Source organism: Tachyglossus aculeatus, chromosome 6 (assembly GCF_015852505.1).
Source record: "Tachyglossus aculeatus isolate mTacAcu1 chromosome 6, mTacAcu1.pri, whole genome shotgun sequence".
NCBI lineage: Eukaryota > Metazoa > Chordata > Mammalia > Monotremata > Tachyglossidae > Tachyglossus > Tachyglossus aculeatus.
Window position 1 is genome coordinate 23,635,533 of NC_052071.1, and position 8,849 is coordinate 23,644,381.

At 40.4% G+C, this 8,849-nt stretch overlaps 1 non-coding gene across 1 annotated transcript; it reads right to left on the reverse strand.

Moving 5' to 3' along the window:
• Positions 1 to 7,551: 7,551 nt before the first annotated feature.
• LOC119930171 lies at positions 7,552 to 7,689 on the reverse strand. The gene has a single exon (XR_005451659.1). It is a non-coding gene; the product is annotated as a small nucleolar RNA SNORA7 (small nucleolar RNA).
• Between the last annotated feature and the right edge of the window lie 1,160 nt (positions 7,690 to 8,849).

The window sequence follows — 8,849 nt, forward strand, 5'->3', positions numbered from 1 at the left end:
GTTCCTGCCAGGACACAGACATTGACAGGTGATTAATTAGGCAAGAGTCCAGTATATTGCAAGGTGCAGGAAAATGTTTTTTATTTAAAGTATCCATTAGACTATATGACCTCTGATTGGTTCTGATGGTGTGTCATAACACTGCAGGTCAGGAAGTGGTCACTTAGTGCTTGATACAGAGTAAGCGGTAATAAAAAATATCTAAGTACTCTTCGGCAGCCTCCTACAAAGACTCATCAAGTTGATTAATCTCACTTCAGGTGGGAAGGGAGAAAGTGAGGTTTTACTTTCCTTAGTGCTTGGCCAGAATGTTGCAGCGAGTTTGGCAAACCTGTAGGGTGGGGGAATCTAACTCAGGTGGTATCACTTGAGTGGCATTAATAAGGCTGCATCATCGTCTGTCTTTGGTCCCCAGAAAGGTCACCCAAAGGGATCTGTTCAAAGTTGTCCTGGGAGTTGCAAGGAATAAAAGAAGAAAATGACACTTTCCAGGAAGCAGAGTCAGAGCTTGATTACTGACCGCTTTAGAGAGTGATCCTCGGGGAAGCCAACATCTTGCTTGGTCTTGGTAAAGGTGGGAAGATTTCTGTTTTTCTCTGCCCCTCCTGAAGCTGAGTAGGTAGATAAGCAGCGTGGCTCCGTGGAAAGAGCACGGGCTTTGGAGTCAGAGGTCATGGGTTCAAATCCCGGCTCTGCCACTTGTCAGCTGTGTGACTTTGGGCAAGTCACTTCACTTCTCTGGGCCTCAGTTTCCTCATCTGTAAAATGGGGATTAAGACTGTGAGCCCCTGGTGGGACAACCTGATCACCTTGTATCTCCCCAGTGCTTAGAACAGTGCTTTGCACATAGTAAGCGCTTAACATATACCATCGTTATTATTATTATAAGCCCTAAGGCCCTTGGGTAATCAGATGGGGAGATAGGCTGGGGAAGTGTTGATAATCTGCATGTTGTCTGGTGTAAATCTTAGTTTATGGGTTTAGATTTTTCCTTGAATTTACTCCCTTGCATGATTTTAAAGAAACATCACCCCCCAAAAATCTCCCTTGACCCCAAGCCTCCCACCAGGTAACGCCCATCTCCCTCTTCCTTTCCAAACTTGAGTGAGTTTACATCATCTGTCTCCACTTTTCCTCCAACTCCCTCCTTGATCCTGCTGCAATGTGGCTTCCACCTCCATCACTCCACAGAAGCGGCCCTCTCTAGGGCTGCTACTTCATCCTAATCCTCCTCAACCTCTCAGCTGCCTTTGTTGCTCTGGGTCACCCCCTCTAACCTTGCCTTTACAACTCTGCCCTCCTCTGGTTCTCCTCCTATCTCTCTAGAAGCCACTTCTTCTTTCATCAGGGCCACCAATGCCTATCACCTTCTAACTGTGGGAGTCCTTCAAGGGTCAGTTCTGGGTTGCTTAATCAATCAATTACATTTATTAATAATAATGATAGTATTTATTTAGCACCTACTGTGTGCAAAACACCTTTCTAAACCCTGGGGAGGTTACAAGGTGATCAGGTTGTCCCACGGGGGGCTCAGAGTCTTCATCCCCATTTTACAGATGAAGGAACTGAGGCCCCGAGAAGTGAAGTGACTTGCCTAAAGTCACATAGCTGGCAAGTGGCAGAGCTGGGATTTGAAGCCCTGACCTTGGACTCCAAAGCCCGTGCTCTTTCCACTAAGCTATGCTGCTTCTCTATTTATTCAGTATCTACTGTGTGCAAAGCCCTATAAGAAGCAATTGGGAGAGTGAGTGCAATATAACAGAGTTGGTAGACATACTCCCTGCCCACAATGAGGTTACATTCTAGAAGGAGCTCTTCTTTCCTCCATCTACAATCCATTCCCTTGGAGAACATGTTCACCTCCATGCCTTCAACTCCGTCTCTTTGCAGATGATTCCCAAATGTCCCTCTTCTCCTCTGCGGTATTATATTTCCTTCAGGACATATCTTCTTGGATATCCCAACCAAACCTCAAATTAATGTGTTCAAAACAGAACTCTTCACCTTCCTGACCAAACTCTGTCCTCCCACTAACTTTCCTATCACTGTACCTTTCTCCCTGTCTCATAAATCCATAACTTTGGTCTTATAGGTGGAGGTAATCCTGGGTGATTGTAAACTGGAGTACACCTGTCCAAAAGACCAAGTGTTTCCTGAGATTAGAGATTATTACTAGAGATTAGTACATATTTGCCTGTCCATACTATATTCCTGGGACCTAAATCATTGACTATAAATCTGTCATTATCTACTTGTTTCCAAGTGATTTTATTGAACTTAATTATACATTTGGCTCCAGGGAATGTGCAGGATTTTTTTCCCCTTTCTGTCCTTTTGGTGAATAACCCATTCCCTACACTGAGCCACACATCACCCCATTTCATGGGCTCGGTGTCTGTTTCCTTTATCTCACAACGACATCATTTTTAGAACCTGTCCTCTCATTTTTTGTCCTTTGCAACTCTCAAGGGGTTTTCAATGGGTTTCATCAATCCTTTTCATAGGTTTTAAAACTCTGATTAGGTCACAGTGATAGTTCTTCATTTCAAGTGTGAGCAAATGCCGGTTTTTCCCATTTTTCCTCCATGAAGTTATGGTTAAGTGAAAAAAAAAAGGAGGTGTTGACAGGCTGGGAGAAGAGTACTGTTTATAAAGGTTAAGTACTGCCTTATGTTGCCTTTTATTTATTCTTGGCCACTTTCATGGTTTACGATTACCTTTAAAATAGACCTTAAAATGCTTAGTGCTTTGTCCAATACAGCTGTACACTTTGTGGAGTTTTCTAATCATTTATCAAAAGCACTAAAATAAGAGGGTTTTTCTCTTAGGATTTTGATTTCTTTTTTTAAAAAAAGGAGGTGTTAGGCTGGGAGAAGAGTACTGTTTATAAAGGTTAAGTACTGCCTTATGTTGCCTTTTATTTATTCTTGGCCACTTTCATGGTTTATGATTACCTTTAAAATAGACCTTAAAATGCTTAGTGCTTTGTCCATTACAGCTGTACACTTGGTGGAGTTTTCTAATCATATATCAAAAGTACTAAAATCAGAGGGTTTTTCTCTTAGGATTTTGATTTCTTCTTAAATTGTTGGGGCTTAATCCATTGAGCATAAACTTGGCTATGTTTACTTTCTATGAATCTGCAAGTGTGTGATGAGCGATCAGATGTGTGATGAGAGATTTTAGAATCTCAGCTTGAAAATTGGGTCTTAGACATTTTAGAAAACATGGCAAGACAAGCTTCAGAGTGAAATTAAATGTGGCTTTTTGGCATAAAAAGGCTTCCAAGTTTCTCATTTACGTACACACTGACAAGGGACAGTCAACTAGAACAATAAAATTTATGAAGCTTAAAGTAAAAGGAACCAGTAGGAAAGGCTGTGATGACGTCCCAATTGTATTTACATAATGAGAAAGCTATTTCCCTCTAGGCTAATACTGTAGATAACCTACCAATAAAATTCATTTGTTAATCAATCAATCATATTTATTGAGCGCTTACTTTGTGCAGAGCACTGTACTAAGCTTCAGGAATGACCCTCTTAAGGAGTAGACAATTATGAATTGTATTATCTCCTTATGCCAAGTTAAATTTTTGTTTAACATGCATTAATATGAACATTTACCTTTATATTCCCTAGGATGAATGTTGACTTTAATTCAATAAGATGATCGGATTTTTTTGGAATTCTAAATAGGACCAATTTAGGGACTTCAAGGAGATGGATCCAAAAGAAAACTGGGAAAAGGATCAGGTAAGGGAGACAGAAAAGACAGAGCAATAAATGAAGAGATTTAGAGATTCAAAGAGGTGGAGGGGGGCAGACAGAGTGATGGAGTGACTGGCAGAAGAGAGAGAGATATGGAGATAATTATAGAAGCAAGGGGTGACAGATCCATGCACAAACCCACTAAAAACCATTCATACTGAGTTGGATGGCTTTCCTCAGGTGCAAACAGAATCTTCAGGAAGAGATAAATCTAGAGGAATAGCACCTAATTTGGCTCCTACATTCACTGCCATCATCACATGAATCATGACAAAACCCTGTCCATGAGCGGGATTTGTGAAAGTATACAAAGGCGAGAGTTGCCACAACAATTCTTAATGATAAAAGTAAGAGACTTGTTAATTCTGTTGTATTGTATATTGTACTCTTCTAAGCTCTAAGTTTAATCCTTTGCACATAGTGAGCCATCAATAAATATCATTGATTGATTGATAGAAATGTAAATAATGTGGCCTGGTAACAAAATGTACTGCATTATATTCATGGATCTGTCACTTGTCTGCTGTGTGACCTTGGGCAAGTCATTGAACTTCTCTGGGCCTCAGTTACCTCATCTGTAAAATGGGGATTAATACTGTGAGTTCCACGTGGGACCTCAACCCCAGCCTGTACCTACCCTGGTGCTTAGTACAGTGCCTAGCACATGGGAAGTGCTCGACAAATACCATGTAAAAGAAAAAATACAAATGGAAAAGAAAAATCTTTCAAAATCCAAGGCCATCTGAACATTCTCCAGATTAAAACCAATTTTTAGAAGCTTTTTAAAGGAAATTTTTATCAGAAGAATTAAACATGACATGTTAAAAAACACTTAATTGTTAACTACAAATGGCCTACATATAGGTCATGGGTTCTAATCCCAGCTCCGCCACTTGTCTGCTGTGTGGCCTTGGGCAAGTCACTTCACTTCTCTGTGCCTCAGTTCCCTCATCTGTAAAATGGGGATTAAAACTGTGAGCCCCATGTGGGACAACCTGATTACCCTGCATCTACCCCAGCGCTTAGACCAGTGCTTGGCACATAGTAAGTGCCTAACAATTACCACTGTTATTATATTGCATGACATAAAAGAAATTACTTAACACAAAAAGTCCTTTCATGTCTGAGAAGAAAGGATCATTTTCTCCACAAATTGTTCAGCAGGTGTGCTTTTTCAGATCTTTTTCTAGTAAATACAGGATAATCAGCTAATACACATATCCCCAAAATTCCAGCAACAAAATTACAAATCACAGCTCTGACATACAAACTGTGGTTCAGGGCTTGAATTTGTTACTCTGATTTCACTAAGAGACTCTTTTATAATCAATCTCTAACCCAAATTGATTCTGCAATTACTTTCACTTTTAGAATTTTAATTTTCAGTAGACAAAAACTTAGAATAAAAATGACAAAAATATCAGCACATCAAATTAATCTAATTGCCATCATTCACAATATAGTAACATCTTAATCGACCTGCCTTTGACTTCTCATTATTTTGACAAAAATAGTTAATTGCCTACACTCTTCGTAAAAAGACTCCATTATGAAAGTCATATAACTTCTGAAAAAGTAGTTAAACGGAAGAGTATGCATAAAATCACACCAGCAGGAAATTAACCAAACTGCAGTTAATAGCTTTGAAGTCGGTATTGCAATGCACAGCATTATAATATATAGCACGGATATTTCATCAACCGGATTGTGATATGATTTTAATTCCACTTGAGAAAGCGTGGTGGAATATTGCATTTAAAAACAACCACCAAAAAATTTGCTAATTTCGAACATGATGGGTCATGACCTTTTAAATAAAAAAAGGGTACAGACAATCACCTTCTACTGACACGATAAAATGAAATTGTGCATTCACAGCTCATTGTATCACACCATTAACTGGATGACCTCTTTGACTTTAGTGGATGAGTGACCATTGCCCATAGTTTTTCAAATGTAGGAGACAAAGAGTCAATTGCGAAAGAGGTTTAATAAGTTTTCCAATTAAGTCCAGTTTGTGTCCCATGTGTAAAATGGAGCATATGCTATCATTACCAAAAGAAGAGCTGATATTTTCATTTTATGGCACATAGGCTAGGTTTTTTTTTCCCCCTCTCTTAACTGGTTCAATTTAGCACTAACTTTTGCTGCTTCCAAGCATTAGGCTTGCTAGAGCTGGTCAAGTCTCCTAAGAATGCATCTTTGATTTTGACTTCATTGCTAATTCATACCTCATGTTATGTCTCTAGTCAAATTGGGCCCAGCTGGAGAGGGGAAAGGAAGGAAAATAAAGATAAACGTGGGCTACAAGCATTTTAGAGCTAGCCTTCTATGCTATGTTATCAAATTCCTATGTCATGCTAGACACGTAGGTCCCTAGCTTGTCTGTGGCTGATTCAGGTCACTGTGGCAGTGATGACATCATTCTTACAACAGTTCTCTGATCACTCCAGGATCATCATCATAAATAAGATCAATGGTAATTAGTGAGCACTTCCTGTGTGCAGAGCACTGTACTAAGCACTTGAAATAGTGCAGTACAATGGAGTTCCCTGCCCACAGCTAGTTTACAGTCTAGAGGGGAGTGTACATTCGTTGCAGGCAGGGAACGCGCCTATTATATTATATTGCACACTCCCAACCGCTTAGTGCAGTGCTCAGCACATAGTAAGTGCTCAATAAATACGACTGCCTGGCTAATTGACTGGTATCTCAGTTTCCCCATCTCTCCCAGCATGGCTTCTGCAGCTCACTGTTGAGTTTTTTTCCATTGGCACTATCTGCTGTGAGCATGGTTTCCTACCTTTCCCCAAGCTCCATCCAGAAAAAATGAGAAGCAGGATTGCCCAGCGGAAAGATCACCGGCCTGGAATTCAGAGGAGCTGGGTTCTAATCCCACGTCCACCACTTGTTTGATGTGTGACCTTGGGTGAGTGATGTAATATCTCTGTGCCTCCATTTCCTCATCTGTAAAATGGAGATTGAATGCCTATTCTCCCTCCTACTTAATCTGTGAGCGCTGGGTGGGACAGGGTGGTATCTATCCTTATTACATTGAATCATCTTGTTTTATGCCATAGAGACACCTCGGACATAATTCTTCTAGAACACTCCACCTCCATCTGCAATCGTTCAGGTATTGTATCCACAGAGTTTTCTTGGTAACAATATGGAAATGGTTTACCTTTATCTACTTCCATGGAGTGATAATATTTATTAAGCGCTTACTATGTGCAAAGCACTGTTCTAAGCACTGGGGAGGTTACAAGCGTGGCTCAGTGGAAAGAGCACGGGCTTTGGAGTCAGTGGTCGTGGGTTCAAATCCCGGCTCTGCCAATTGTCAGCTGTGTGACCTTGGGCAAGTCACTTAACTTCTCTGGGCCTCAGTTACCTAATCTGTAAAATGGGGGTTGACTGTGAGCCCCCCGTGGGACAACCTGATCACCTTGTATCCCCCCAGTGCTTAGAACAGTGCTTTGCACATAGTAAGTGCTTAATAAATGCCATCATTATTATTATTGTTATTATTATTACAAGGTGATCAGGTTGTCCCACAGGGGCTCACAGACTTAATCTCCATTTTACAGATGAGGTAACTGAGGTGCAGAGAAATGAAGTGACTTGCCCAAAGTCACACAGCTGACAATTGGCAGAGCTGGGGTTTGAACCCATGACCTCTGACTACAAAGCCCGTGATCTTTTCACTGAGCCACGCAGTAAACTTGAGTCTGCACACTTGAATCTCTCCTATGCCTCTGTTGCCCAGCACAGGTGAGTTTTGACTTGTAGCAGATTACCTTCCACTCACTAGCCGCTGCCCAAGCTAGGAATGGAATGGGTATGCATCTGCTTGACTCTCCATCCCGTAGTCAAGACTGGTAGAATAGTGGATACTCCTCAGGTGTGACCCTGAGAGGGGATCTGTAATCTACATCAGCGCTAAATAGTACTTGATCCATAACAAGTTCTTAAATACCACTTTTTTTAATTTTTATTTTATGCAATTCCCCAGTTGAATCTACTCCAGCAAAGGCGAGAGCTGACACAATCACCTGGACGTTGGAAGAAAACAAAAATTTAGTGCAGAAAGGAAGTGCTAATTCTTCTTGTTACCTAGATTAAACTTTTAATTTTTATCACCTTTAGTGTAGCATATACAGTAAAATGAATCCATGGATATACAGTAAAGAGATTCATTCATTCAATCGTATTTATTGAGCGCTTACTGTGTGCAGAGCACTGTACTAAGTGCTTGGGAAGTACAAGTTGGCAACACATAGAGACAGACCCTACCCAACAGTGGGCTCACAGTCTAGAAGGGGGAGACAGAGAACAAAATTAAACATATTAACAAAATAAAACAAATAGAATAAACATGTACAAATAAAATAAAGTAATAAATACTTACAAACATATATACATATATACAGGTGCTGTAGGAAGGGGAAGGAGGTATGGCGGGGGGATGGGGAGGGGGAGGAGAGTTGGCAAGTTATGTTGCCAACTTGTACTTCCCAAGCGCTTAGTACAGTGCTCTGCACACAGTAAGCGCTCAATAAATATGATCGATGTTGATGATGATGATGAGAGGGAGAGGAAGGAGGGGGGTCAGTCTGGGATCTTTCTATCAATGCTAAGGGCCTAGATTAGAATGCATCTAGAGCTAAAGGAGGTCAAAATAAGGAACAGGATATGCCCATTATCTATTTCTGTATTCTTCCAAATTGGAAACCTAATCAGAGCACATAATCCCAGCTTTGTCACTGTTTAAACAGATTCCCGACAAAACAGACCACAGAGTAAATTATACTTTAATGTACAATTTAAGAGTCTGGTTTAACTATCAAATACCAAGGCACTTTTCTACAGCTTTTGTCATTTTCATGCCACCTGGATGTATGCTTCAAGTAGAGCAGAGAAACAGATGAAGAAAACTCCCATTAGAGCTAGTGGAATTGATGTGTGAAAAATCCCCATGCTTTTAGATACAAATAGAATGTACAAGCATATTTTCCTATCTGTTGAAAAGTGATTTATTCTCTTGGCTAAAAATTATTCCACAAATTTAAAAATGAGTAA